We start from the raw sequence: 12,561 nt of genomic DNA, 5'->3' as shown, positions 1-12,561 counted from the left end.
CTCCAGAGATCATCAAATCCAACCCCCCTGTTTGAAAATGCATAGAAGCAAAATTTTCCCTAATTCTAACACAATAGCTGTCATCCAGCTTTTCAACTTTTCCTTCACTCAACCCTGGCTGGGGTCAGACAACAGTGACAGTTAGAAAATGAAATCTGTTTTTTTAAATAATTCAGTAAGATTCTAAATAAGTCTTCTGATTTATATTTTGCAAGTACCAATCAACTTCTATGATGAATGATGTCACTGAACTCTTTTAAGATTCAGATATGTTACTGAATGATTCTTCAGTTACTCACATATTAGCATACGCATAATAATAATAATAATAAATGCTTCAATTAAAGTTGTACTGTAAGTGTCAAATTATTGAAGGTTATGTCCAGATTAAAAGGAACTCTTTATGCGGTATATGAAGTTGTGGACTCAAATGTACATAAATTTATAATACAGGCTCCCTGCAAAATTATAGACTAAATATTAATTTCTATACGAGCGTATGTTTGACAAGGGAAGACCAACAGATATCAACCACCTGGATTTCTGTAAGGTCTTTGACCTTACAGGTTCTAAATAGGAGAGAGATGGACTTGAAGATGGTGAGTTCTGAGAGTATTGGTTGGATGGTTGCAGTCAGAATGTGGTCAGCGGCTGTATGTGTAGGTGGAAACCTGTGATGTGTGGTCTCTCTTAAGGGCCCATCTTGGGACAGTGTTGTCTAATATCTTTATCAGTGACAGTAGGATTGACTGCACCCTCAGCAAATCTGCAGATGAGACTGAATTGAGTGGTATAGTCAATACAATATAAGGAAGAGATGCTATCCAAAGGGACATGGGAAAGCTTGAGAAGGGGACCCACATTAACCTTATGAAGTTCAGCAAGGCCAAATCAAGGTGCTGCACTTGGCTCAGAGCAATTCCTGACATGTACAGACTGGGAGGAGAACTCATTGGGAGCAGCTCTGTTGAGAATAACTTACAGGTTCTGGTGCACAAAAATTACAGAATCATGGAATGTCTCAAATTGGAAGAGATCCACAAGGATAACCAAGTCCAATTCCTAACTCCTCATAAGACCACCCAAAATTCAAGTTGTATATCTGAGAGCATTACCAAAAGGCTTCTTGAACTTAGTGCTGTGACCACTGCCCTGTGGAGCCTCTTCCATGCCTGACCATCCTTTTGGTGAAGAAGCTTTTCATAAACCCCAACCTGACCTTCCTCTGATGCAGTTGCATTCTGTTCCCTCATATCACATCACTGTCACTGAAGAGCAGAGCTCAGCATTGCCCCTCCACTCCCCTCATGAGGAGCTGTAAGCTGCCATGAGGCCTTCCCTCAGCTTTTGGTCTGGGCTGAACAAATCAGACACTTCTTATACGTTTTGTCCTCTAGACCCCTCACCATCTTTATAGACTTCCTTTGGGTGCTCTCTAATAGTTCTGTGTCCTACTTATATTGTGGTGCCCAAACAGCACACAGTTTTGAGATACCAGCTGCAGAAAAAACAGGGGAATGCCCATCTGTTCAAATGCAACTTCATCATCCAGAGAACTGCGTAATGAAAAAAAATGGGGTTGCCATGGTAAAATATTATTTGTGTACAAATAAATGCCCTGTGGTCAGTTGCTCCCTCAGATGACAGTACTTTTGCAGAACTGAGAAGAAAACAGGGGAGAAAGACAAATAAGAGGAGACGCACACGGATGGAAAATGGAAAAAAAAAAAAAAAAAACGGAAGTGAGACAGAAGAACAGGAAGATTTGTTCAGTACTGTTTAAAACCATTAGACCCTATTTTTTCAGACTGTGTGAAGTAGATCTGCAATTTCCATAACAAAGCTTCTGGCAGTGGAAAAATAACTATCCAACACAGTGCAGAAATTCTGCACAGCATTGCAGTTGCTCAGTTGAAGAGCCTCCAGGAGTAATTCAGATATGCCAAGAACTTTTCTGTTTCCTGAGTTAGCAAAGCAGTGGCAGATAGAGCGTCAGCGTTGTATCCTTGGATTTTGGAGTCCTGGAGCTGGAAGGCACTGCACTCACCTGGTTGCTGGGCTAAGGTTTCACATTACATGATGTTGTATAGTAATCAGTCTCTTTACCTTAGTGTCTCCTCCCAGAGAGGAGCTTCCTCAGAGCTTTCTCTTTGCTAGCATAGGAACCATTTCTTCTTTTGAAACATACTGAGTAGAGCAAGGACAGACATAAAAAGGCATGACCATAGCAGCAACAATTTCAGATGTAGCATCAGATAGTTAACTATCTGAAGGAAACTATATGAACTATATAACTATATGAAGGAAAAGCATAGAAGAGACCAACTCTAAAGGGACTATGGCTGAAGTGTTACAAATCCATGTTGAAATAAGTAATCGTCTAACTACAATGTGGTTGGCTACACATAGCAGGGGTGTTGAAACTATATGATCATTGTGATCCTTTTCAATTCAGGCCATTTTATGATTCTATGATAAAACTGGAAAGGAAATTGGCATACTTGCATACACTGGAGATGATCGATTACCACAGAAAGTTCAGCTTCACTTCTGCAAACTTCATGAATGAGGCAGCTCCATCTGCTCCCACTTTTTCAGTTTGACACATACCATGAATGTACAGAAGATAATGTTTGTTTATAGCTAAAGCTGTACAGGCAAGTACTGCCACAGGGTTCCCCCTGACCTGTTCAAGTTATGTGCCAGTGTTTCAACAGATTGCATACAACAAAGAAAAATCTCTGTAATGTATCACTCACTCTGATTACAGGTCACAACTTGCTACTTGCTATTAATGAAAAACCTGAATGTCAGCACAGAGTGCTGCTGCACAACCCACTAATCCTGACATTCAGCTTGTTCCCCTGCGATAACTGGCCCTTTGTTTTGATCTGTGAATTTTGCAGCACTCAAGCAGTGTTGTATCATCTTTAAGAAGACAGTTATTCTAATGGCATGAGACAGAAAATTGTTGGAAGAAGAGAGGGATGGAGGTGATTATTTATTGTTTAGAATAATCCATTTCATTCCTCAACCAGAAGAAAGCATGCTAATGAACACAAATGTTTATATTTATGAACTTTATTTAAACATTTTAGGTCTGATGGAGTTTTTATGTCCCCATTTCACTTCAGCAAAGTTCTTGCTCATTTATCCTGCTGCTGGTGTGAGGAGAGTGAGGCTCTTCAACTTGAAACATTATATAGCCCAAGATAAGAGTGACTACAATCCAAGTAAGAGACATAAATATCTTAAACTCAGAGGGATACATAAATCCATGTACGTCTTGATCCTTAAAAGCCAAGTTCAGTGAAAAGAAAAACAATGCTGCTTTGGTCACCCAAAGCACTTTCCAACCAAGAAGCCTTGCCAATGTATAAATCTGAAAGGACAAAAAGGAATTCCTCAGGTTAAAATATTTGTTCCCTAGGAATTACTTAGGGGCAACTGCCAGACATTATGAATTCTCACTGTTTGGCAGAAGGAATGACTGAGTCACGTTGATCATCTCTAAACAAAAAAAGCCCCCCAAAAATCTAAAAACTTTAGAGGCTCTTCTTCCTGTTTTTAAAGCTAGCAAACAGATGAGTCTATTTCTTCTAAGCTTCTTCACTTAGACCAAAAAAAAAAAAAGCTAAAATTACATCCCTTCTTGTGGCTGTGATTCACACTGTCAGCTAGTTTGATCAATGTCTGCAAACAATCTACATGGTGTGCATACTGGACATCTCACACACAAGCAAAACTGATCAAATGTGCAAGTTGTGCTTCAAATACTGAGTTCTAGTTTTCCTTCTATGGTAAACAAAGTTCTTTTCAATTGCCAAAAAAATGACAGCTCTATGGCTTCTTTCAACTCTACAGAGACAAAAGCAGTGGCAGTTACAGTCATTGTCAAAGTCTACAGGGGAAAATGTCTACAAACTGATGACTCTGAGTATGAGATTGTCACAACAGTATACTTTTGTGGACTAAGCCCTGTGATTGGCTTGCAGAACATGTATATTTCTCTTTAAATCGTGTTCTTCTCATATTGGAATTATTACATTTTTTTATTTCTAGCCTCAGGACAAGATGAGTCCAATAATTAGCAAGCTGCCACATTCCCTGTTTTCAGTAGTTTCTAGCCATTGATTCTTCCCCAGTTTTATTCTGGCATGCCATGATCTTCACTAGACTTTTTGTCTAGCTGGAAGGCACAGAGGTACTTTAACAGCATCTTTCTGCAGTTTCCCCAGTACTACCCTCAAAGCTAGAGATCACAGACAGATTTATTATTATGATGTACCAGTTTCTGGAGCCAGCAGGGGAACAAACCAGAATAAATGATGAGGTACTTGGTTACAATCGAGTCAACAAGAACTGAATGACCTTTAATGTCCCATCCAACCCAAAGGCATTCTATGATTCAGCAGAGGTCTGGAGAAGGGTTTCCACTCATATTTGACACAGCTTGAAACTGTTCAGTGTGACTGGAGACAGCACCCAAGACAGTCAGGCATGCACTTCTTTATCCAGATCCAGTGGTATGCAAAGTGGGAGCTGGGCTCTATCAACATAGATATAGGACATTAACTTTCATCTCCACTGGATTCCTTTATTCGGATGTGATCTGGGCTGAAATTCTGGAAAACCTTACCCTACCTGACAAGTGGTCATTTGCTCGTAACAGTATGAATCGATGGTGCCCATTGCTCTGAACTGCATGACGGCTGGCTGACCACGTCACCCAGATCACACAGTCACTTCGGCTAAGGGAACATGTTGGCTGCTCTTGGATGGATGAAACAGTATACATCTGTGTTCATCAGGCATGTCCACAAGGCATTCTGATCGCCGTGGAAATACTAAAAGCTGATAATATCACCATGTTGATATTATTGCAAGGAGTTGAAAGAAAACAGCTAGTTCCATCCTTTTTCTAAAAGGATTTTCAGGGAAGCCTACTTGTATAAGAAAGGGTGGGGATAGAAGAGGAAGACAAGATTAGCTGCAGGAGCAAAGAAATCCAAATCTGTGTTGAGACTATTCTTTGTAAGGTTGAATGACATTTAGCAGCCTCATTTTCCCTTGTTGTATGAATTGGCACGTTATGATGTTTGCAAAGAAACACGTTGACTTATGAACAAATCTGAAAACTTCAGTATTTATTCCCTAGCGGAAAAGCTGCAGCTTGCAAATGAAGTCTGCGTTAAACCAGTAGCAATAGCGAGTCAAAGCAGATGGAGAGCACTCCTGACTGGGTGTTTCCTGCATACGTGCAACAGACGCTAAACTGTCTCAGATAGCCGCAGGGGCCATTTAACAACGCCAGGCTTTAAAAATCAACAGGCCTTAGTTACCTGCTAAGTACTGTGCTAACTTCGTGTTTACAGCCACTTAATCCCTCAAAGCTTTTGCATCAGTCGCACCTGCCACTGCAGTGTATTTGCTGCCTCTCTTTCCTAGCACTCTGATAATTTTATATTTCACATGACTATTCACTTGAAAAAACGTTATGTTGTTTGATAATGTAGGATGACGCTACTTAACAGTTTGGAAATGGCAGCTACAGGCGTGTCCATAAACTAAAAGTCAGTCTATAAACAAAATACGGTGGCTGATTTGTTTCACTGAAGATCCCAGAAAACAGGTATTCACAACACAATACAGTAGGAATTTTGTTAGTACCTATTAAACAAAGCTCCCAATGCAGAAGTTAGCAGGAATGCTAGCATCCAAGAATGAATTTGTTTCTATTTTTCACATCTACAGCTGAAGATTAACTCCCAAGCTTACATAAGTAAGTTTGTCATTTGGGAAAACTGTCTTTTAGTTTGTGTTTTGAATATCTTTAGAATGACAATACTAGCAAATTGTAAGTGAAGAGAGGATTTTAAATGCAGGTAGTATTTCTGTGGCCAAAGTTAGCAGCAGCAGGAGAATCATCGGACACATGTATCCTGTATATTTTTTCGGCTGCATAGCATGTGGGCACTGGAAGTGCAAGTTGAGATTTTTCTCTCCTGCAAGCTGAAAAAAATATTTTTATTGTCCTTCCCGTGTGCTGAGGCCACCACGGCTACAGCACTGTTTCTCTAGATCATTTTGAGGAGGCAGCATTAGAATATAGGGCAAAGGTTGGCTCTTTTCAAATTTCAAGGCTTCCTATTGCTGTTTCTTTTAGTTTTGATAATCATAGACGGATGATTTTTATTTGAGGTTAAGATTTGAACAGCCTCTAGATGGCGTGCGGTCAAACCTGTGCAACTACTACAAACGCTAGGAGGAAAAGGTCTGATGGTCTTTGTTAACTCCTCTCTTTCAATAAAAAAACTCAAGCAGCAAATTATATGTTTCTCTTTTCAGCAGCAAACCCATTTCAAAGGAGCAGCCCGTGGCCATTTTACTGCATATAAAGGATTTTTAATAAAATTACCAAATTCTTCGAATCTGGAAAATATATCAGTTATCTCTTAAGTAGTTTCAGATGCAGGCATGGTACTATCCTATAATTGCAGGCGTCCCTGTGAAATTGAAACTCTAGTTGCTCTGCTACTTCAATATACAATTAAATGTAGTTTGTTTTTAAAGTGTTTATGGCGTTTGGCAGTTCTGTATTCAATTATCTCTGCACTGTTAACTCCAGGACAGTCAGCAGTTACCCACTGCCAGAGGAAGTGATATGACAGATGTGATGACCTGATTTTATGTTAGGTGTATCCATTTAAGGATAATTTAATAATTTATGGAATTTGAGGTTAATTTCAATAACCTCATTGTATTTCACAGTTACTCTTGTAATGTGAAAACAATTCTTTACAAAGTTAAAATAAGGATTTTTTTTATAAAGTTTATCTATTATGGACAAGACCATTTCCCCCCGCTTTGATCAGTGCCACATTCCATTTTGCTTCCATGAACACATTTGAACACGTGAGCTGCTGGAGCTGAAGAGCAGATCCTGTAGGTTTCTGCTTAATCAGAAAGCACACAGCAGGAGTGCAAGGGAGAACATTAAAGAATATGTTAAGAATAATATGTAATGAAAAATCCAAACAAATTTCCTTTAAAAATAAAAGACAGACTCCTCAGTGGTGCCCAGCTACAGGACAATAGGCAACAGGCAAAAACTGGAATACACGAAGTTCTATACAAACATGAGAAAGAACTAATTTACTGTGAGGGTGACAGCACTGGAACAGGCTGCCCACAGAGGCTGTGGAGTCTCCTTCTATGGAGATATTCCAGATCTATCTGAACACTGTCATCTGAAATCTGGGAAGAAAACTTTCTAACTACAATGTGGTGTTTATTCCTCACAATACATGCCAGGCGACTTGACAAATGAAGCGTCTGATCTCAGAGTTCAAGTCCTACATTTGAACAGGTAAAACATACATGTGCAATATATTGGCATACATATTCATTCTTTTCCAAGAACTCATTAATATATGCTAATGTCCTTCTGGGTACGCCTGATAGGGGTCTATAAGTGGTCTTAGACCACTTACTTCCTCCTCAGTTTTTCATAATCAGCTTCATCATGGTCACTTTTGGTGACCTTTAGCTGGTTTTTCTCCAGTTCAGCAAACCTTTTTTTTTGCTTCTTATGCCATAATGTGCAATTTTCTATCTTAGTGCACTGTAACTCAGAACAACATATGTGAAATCAAAGGAAAAAGTGCATATGGTGGATGCAAAGACAGAAGAAGTCTATTATGATGCCAGTGCTCCTCTGTAGCAGGATCACTGAGGAAAACAAGGCTGATGACACACCAAGCAAAGCTAAACTGCAGTTTTAGAACTAGCTCTCATTGATTCCCTTTGCTAAAACTAATGTATTGGTCGTTAAACTCTTGCTAAATGTAAACCAGCCTATGTCAATGCCTTCCTACAATTCTGTGATTCTGTATGCCAGAATACCCACATTATCTCATTCCATTATCTCCCTGCTAGATGGGCTGAAGTTTATGTTCTCCACCTGAGCAGGAATAATGCAGCCCATTCCTGCTGTTAGTACAGGAGTAGAAAACCATAAAATGGCCTGGGTTGAAAAGGATTTTAAAGATCCATGTAGTTTAAACCCTCTGCCATGTGCAGGGTCACCAATCACTAGACCAGGCTGCCCAAAGCCACATCCAGCCTGGCCTTGAATGCCTCCAGGGATGGGGCATCCACAACCTCCTTGGGCAACCTGTTCCAGTGTGTCACCACCCTCTGTATGAAAAAATGTCACAACAGGGCCTGTTTTTGCATCGAGCACTGTATGTGCTGAATTTTCCTTCCATAAAATGAAGTACTTCCAGGTGATGGACTGAATATGCCTTGTGATTCCCTATTTAGTTATGTGTAAGTATATTAAAGGAGACAGCATGGTAATTGTTCACCACAGTAATAAGCACCATAAACACTTGCAGACTTTGGTCAGAATAAGTGCACAATCTATAGAACTTGAGATTAAATGTCCTGTTTGCCACAGTAAGGAGTGAGTTAAAGTAAAAGTAAACTGTGTTTAATGATATAATACCATGCAAAGATGCAGACAAACCTGAGCTGAAAAGATTACGGCTAGTTTAGTACTTGGCATAGAAGCAGTGGCAGTAAAGTGAAATGGTTATGAAAAGCTACAGTGAATATGCGAAGTGAGTGTGTTTCTACTGAGACAAGCTGTCTCATTTTGCAAAAGCCAGAAATTTGATGGAAAAGACATGCAAATCTATGCCAAAAGGTATGCCATGATCAACAAACTCTTCCTGCTTGGAGTCCTTGTATGCAGCATTGCCAGGAACTTCTCATTATTGCTGCAGACAGCTTCACATACAACATGAGTGTGAAACAGCAGCTGTTCTTTTCTACAGTCACTTGGGAAATGTGGTACCCATCGGAAAGTAAATCATTTTTGTAGGAAAGGCTTTGTGCAAAAAAGCATAGCACTGTCCTGCACTAAAATCATTTATGCTGAAGAACTACTTGTGCTGGTTTTCTTCAAACAGAGGAATTCTAAAACAGCCATCAGAATAGACGCAGAGACCTCTCTGGAGAGAAAAAGTGAAAGCATTTTGTTTTAAAGACAGAAACACAGCAAACAAGTCTTCATAAATGTGTATAAAAATAAAACTTGTAAAGATCCTAATTCTAATCTCCAGTACACTCATGAAAACTAGGAGAAAACCTCTGTCAGCCAATGGAAATGCGTTTCAGGAGGAAACTCAGGAGAATTTAAGAAGTACAATTACACTGGGGTGAAACAGCTGAGGAACGTAAGGGCTGCTGAACTCAGACCACAAACTCAATAAGGCAGGAACTGCTTCTTTGTTTGTGGCTAGTGTCATACTCCTTAATTGCCACTGCTATTACCAAATGAGAGTAAAACTGAAAGCCTTGAATTCTGCTAATTCAAAACAGAAAACGAACTGCATGTTCTTATAATACCTTAGAATAGGAAACTGAATTCTGACAAGCTGAAATAACAGAAACTCTTCTACAACACATCAAGCATTAGTGAGTTGGTTACATTTTACTTTGGTCATACATTGTGTCCAGCACTATCTTTTTATGCAGTCTCCTGCTTTTGAAAATAGGATTAGTCATTTATATAATTAGATGATTCAAAGACTCTTGAAGAACAAAAATGAGAAAAACACCAGTGTTGCAATAAACACGGCTCTGAAAACATTGGCACAGGCAGAACTAAGTAGTCAACCTACATCATTGTGTCTCGCAGTGACATATTCCCCTGCTTTTGTTTGTAATAACCTCTGAATATTATTAAGTAAGTCTTTCCACAGTTTCAGTGTGCTAGAGCAATGCACTGAATGCTGCAATTGGAAAATGAAGGTCATGAAAGACCAGAGAATAATAGAATAATTCCTAGTTGACTCCTGTAATGGCCACAAGGAGGAAAATATTTTAAAAAGACAAAGTAAAACAAGATCACATGTTGGTTTAAAAAGAAAATAAATGTATTTAATGATTTAATGTTGGCACCCAGGGAAGGAACAGACTTTCTGTTGGTAATAATGGAAACAGGTGAAGGACTTCAGTCACCTAGAAATGCAGCGACCTGAAAAGATATATATAACCAGGAATACTACAGGAAGCGAAGAGAATGTTCAGTCTTACGGTACCAAGCCTTTGTCCACTGCTACTTGCCGCTAAAGACAGAAAGGTAGTCCAACAGCATCAAAAGCTTTGTCAGCCACTAGAACTCTAAACATGCCAATAAACATGCTATTATTTTTTTTTTCCTCTGGTGTCTGATGGAGGTATTTCTTAAGCAGCAGAACCCAGGACTTCTGAGGAGCTGAGTTATCTGCCACATTTCTGAAGGAAAAAATGAATCAAAACCTTAGAGAGAAGTATCTATGGAGGAAAATTACATACTGTGGATGTGCATTTGAAAAAAATCACACTTTTTTCAGGCCAACAGTAATTTGCCACTACACCCAGATGGTCACATTTCTTTCTCTCTTTTTTTTTTTCCCTCTTTGTGTGTGTAGCTCAGCAAAACTGTGCAAAGAACCTCAGTGTGCTACTTTTTCTGTATCTCAAAGTCTGGGTCATGAGTAATGGAATCAGTGAGTAACCCAGGAGCTATTGGTTTTGAAAACTGTTTTAAATGCTGTCTCATTTGTTAAAGAAGACCAAAGGAGAACACTTCATTGTAAGTCACAAGCAGCAACATTAAAATCATTGTAGCCACATCATGAAAACATTGCATGGAATCAGTATTAGATAGAATAAATTTAAGCTAATAATTATCTAGAAGCAGAAGAGAAAGTCATACAGTTGACAAAGACTCTGAAAAGTGTCTTTACCAAATCCAGCAGAAGTCCTATCATGGACAAACTGTGCCTGAAAATAATACTTTGATCAGGACAGCTGAGAATTGTCTGCAGAGAAGGAGACAGGATGAATAGGGAATTAATCATAATTACTATTGAAAGGCATTCACCTCTGTATATCCTTAACATCATAGCAGAGGATAAAGGTTTCTAGTTTCAAAATAGAAACAAACCTGTATTTTTAAAATATGTTAGTATGTGAATTGCTTATTTTCTTTATTCCCATGTGCTTTTTTTCCTAAATATGTTTGAGGTTCAGATTTGTTAGAATACCTTTTGAAAAGCCATAACATTAGAGTGAAAACTCTTCTTTCTCTCTCAGTAGTGTGCAGATTCACATTCAGAGCATCACTTCAGCTGTGGGCAAAGCAACTGCTAGTTCAGTGGGATGCAGATCTAAATCCAAGTTCTGTTCCTGTATATACTCTTTTAAGTGTTCTTTGTGACCCAAAGGTGTGCTCAAGGCAATGGGTCAAATTCCAACCCCATCTTGTCAGACAAATGACAGCAAATCCCTGTGAAATCAAGACAGGCAAAGTAACACACATTATAGCATGTGAATAGCGGGGTCTTTTTGGTAGAAGTTTTTATCTATCCACAGAACAGTTTTGGACACTCTTTCTCCTGCCTTCCAGTCAGTTGGAGGACAACTTTGACAGCTATACCACTTCTGCAATTGCATGTCCTCAGGGGAGCCATCTACTGACACATGGAACCATGTCCTCTTCCATCGCTGAGCTCCTCTGGGTCCTGGGCAGCCCCTAGTCCTGCAGATGCGGTGTACTGGCAGCATTTGGTTTGTATTTGGCAGACATTCCTGTCTTAAAAGAATCTGCAGGGTGCTCATAGCTGAGGGCCACTTGCACACAAAGTGCTTATTTGGAGAGCGTGACTGTGCCAGTTGCAGACGTAGATTTAACATTGTGGGTTTTACAAGCCTTTGAAGCTAACCCCAGAACAATTGTCAGCATTTACAGTGGTGATTTCTAACATGCCACTGGGGATCACTTCATAATCACAAAGAAAAGAAAAATAACCACTAAAGTAGAAGCTCTGCCAGAAAAGAAGTAGACTAAGTCAGGCAGATGGTAAATATTAACTGAAAGGACATCCAGATTTGTGATTTTCTTTTTCCTTAACAGCAGTATCAACAAACAAGAAAACTCATCACAACCCTCCAATTAACCATTCAAATACGTAATCTCCATGTTAGCCATAGGTGGCTCTTCAGCATCATTAGCTTTGTCTGTTACACCAACAGGGCAAGGGGGTCTAAGTGGGAACACCACACTTTTCCACAGACTTCTTACCTATGTAATGTTGTCCTGTCTCCTAAGAGCACACTTAAACAACACACAAAACACCTGATTCTGATCATTTTTTTGGATGCAGTGTTTTCAGTTCTAGTCTTATGCCAGAGGATTATCTGTTCATCTATAGTCTAAACAGATGTTAAATAGAGTTAATAGACAATAGTTGAATAGAATTACGCAAGAAAATGAGTGAGTTGGTCCAAGCACTATAAGGAACTATTATTCCACTATTAAGAGAAACTGTTGAACTCCTGTCAAGGAGAACATCCTGGGAGAAAATTGTAGAAAGCTCTTTTTCTAACCCAACAAAAAAGTGAAGAGAACAAAGAAAAGGAGGAGGATTCAGTGATGGGCCTGATTCTGCCCTGTAATTATGGTATAAAAATAGGAATGTGGCTTTCTCCTACAACCCAGGGACTGAT

The sequence above is a fragment of the Meleagris gallopavo genome, chromosome Z (assembly GCF_905368555.1).
Source record: "Meleagris gallopavo chromosome Z, MGAL_WU_HG_1.1, whole genome shotgun sequence".
Taxonomy (NCBI): domain Eukaryota; kingdom Metazoa; phylum Chordata; class Aves; order Galliformes; family Phasianidae; genus Meleagris; species Meleagris gallopavo.
Note: the sequence above shows the minus strand (reverse complement) of the source record.